The sequence below is a fragment of the Empidonax traillii genome, unplaced genomic scaffold, assembly GCF_003031625.1.
Source record: "Empidonax traillii isolate 1590-97213 ecotype Southwest subspecies unplaced genomic scaffold, ASM303162v1 scaffold644:size547830, whole genome shotgun sequence".
NCBI classification, from domain to species: domain Eukaryota; kingdom Metazoa; phylum Chordata; class Aves; order Passeriformes; family Tyrannidae; genus Empidonax; species Empidonax traillii.
Window position 1 is genome coordinate 105,176 of NW_020955837.1, and position 2,328 is coordinate 107,503.

Genomic DNA, 2,328 nt, shown 5'->3' on the forward strand with positions numbered 1-2,328 from the left:
AATACCCTTGATGTCTCACCAGCCAGATCCTATTCACCACTTCCAATGAATCTTTTCAGAGGGGAAGAAATATAGCACAAATTTTGGAATGAAACCAAAACACTGTAGTTTGGGAAGGTAAAAAAAGCTCCTTTAATTCCACATAATATCTACCTTTTTGTGCAAATTCCCTTATCCCACTCCCTCTACTCAGCTATGTTTCACAGCCAAGATTTGTTAACTGTTAGGTAGGCACAGGTTAAAGTATCAGAGGAAGAAAAAAAGATGTACTTACTTTGCAAAGCTATAATCCTGGCAAACAAATCAATGAAATGAGAACAGCACGAAGAACTAGCTGCCCGTGCTGAAACCTAGCTGAGCGGAAGACTTTGTTACTTGCCTACTCATTGACACCACTCCCACTTTCCCAACCTCAATTTGTGCACACACACACACACTCCCTCTCACTCTCGCTTTTTTTTCCCCCTCCCTTAATCATTCCTCATGGCAGCTCCTACATTGGAGGAGTAAAATGATTCACACCAGAGTTGTCTTTGCCTGCCCAGCCAGTGAAGACAACAACAAGCTCTGGCAAGAACGAGCAGCCTTGTGTGTTGCCTTCAGCAAGCACAGTACAGGCACCAGGAAAGAATGAACCAAGACTACAAAGAAGAGAACACAGGAGTAGATGAGCAATTAAGAGACCTCCTGAGCAAAACCAGTACTCCAAATAGCACTGGGATTGCTGCTATTTGCAGAAAAATTGTCATTGTGAAAAAGAAACCCAGGAAGACAACCAAAACATGTTGGAGTGTGTGATTGGGCACTTTGCACATGTATATGCACTAAGACAGTATCTTAACTCTGTCTAAGAGGCATATCTGTGTTTTTGGCTGCCTTAAAAGCCCAAGGCCAGATTGGAGTTAACGCTCCAGGAAAAACCTCAGTCCTTCTTATTGCTGTAAAGCAAGAGCTCCCGCCCATTAGCAGACAAGTTGTCTGCAGAGGAGCAGCCTTCCTTGCTGCAAGCTGTCCCCAGAGGTGGAAAGGGAACAGAAAGTCCCCTGTAGATAACACCAGCAGGTACTCCCTGGGAAGCCACGGCTACATCTGAGTCCCCATGAGGAAACAATGCACCACATCAGAGGCACAGTTCAGGTTTACACCTCAGTAACCCTAGGTGGCCCTGCATACCTTTAGACTACAAAAGTTATAGGAAGGATAATTGAATTTGCATTCAGCTTTGCAGTGCTGGTGTGCCCAGCTGCCCAAATGAAAGAGGTAGGACACTGAAGGATGTGTTTCCACTGACACCATACTTCCTTGGTGACAGTGGGAATTGGGGATATGTTATCTCCTTCTGGAATTACATATTTCTGTGTTGCTTTGAGCATAAAGCAGGCCACACCACAGCATTCTGATCAGGTCCTACCCATGTTTCCTTCCGAAAGGCTACTATGCTTTTGTTACCCAAAGGAAATTATGTTTTTCTTTCTGCTGAGATGCAGATGGAGTTCACTTTCCATCTCTGCCAGACTGCAAATTTAAAATTTGTATCCTTTGCCATAAATGAATTCATAACAAAGACAGGGTGTGGATATGTTTAAGCAACTAACATAAGATACAGGCCAGCTGGCTAAGCTGTACCATCTGGGCCATCATTGTTATGTATCTAATTAAGCCTTCTGTAAGAGAAATGCTTATGAAAATACACAATAATGTTGGCTGCCAGACTCTTCTCAGATGTCTGCAGGTAATCTAAAGCCAAACATTGCTATCTCTGCAGGAGCAAATCTTCCTTCAGACCCAGGTCTAACAAGTATGGTTACCGTGAAGTAGCTCAGGAGCTTCTGGATAAGCTGCAGGGAGGTGGACAACAGCCAGACTGCCTTAACAGAGACAGCACAACTCACCAGATCCATTTCCTTGCTAGTGGTAAGTGGAAAATACAGATATAACTACATATGCCTCAAAAGGCTGGACAGTGGAAAAGGGAAAGGATTCTACACTGCTGAGCTGGGGGTGTATAAACATCACTTATGCTTCACTAGATAACTGCTCTGTGATAGCTGAGGTGTGGCACTGTGTAGCGCTACAGAGTCTTTCAATCTGACCTGGTTAGTGATGAGAAATTACTTATTTCTGATCATGGTGCCATGAAACTAATAATTACTGCTGCAATTGCGATGCTTCAAGTGAAGGAGTACACACTGGCACTGGTAACTGAGTGGCGCAGAGGGCAGGTTGCTTCCCCTAAGAATGGATAGTTTGAGCTCATTTGCGCCTGGAGGTACTATTACAATAACTGTGATTTCCTGCTAGCTATTTATTCGGATGTAAGGGAATTGC

The 2,328-nt window shown here is 43.9% G+C and overlaps 1 protein-coding gene across 1 annotated transcript in view; it reads right to left on the reverse strand.

The window, feature by feature from the left end:
* SERPINB5 (serpin family B member 5) overlaps positions 1-408 on the reverse strand; it is a 15,469-nt gene extending 15,061 nt beyond the window's left edge. The window contains exon 1 of the mRNA XM_027899124.1: positions 275-408. The gene's annotated coding sequence lies outside the window, so the exon portion shown is untranslated. The remainder of the gene's footprint in view (positions 1-274) is intronic.
* Positions 409-2,328: the final 1,920 nt, after the last annotated feature.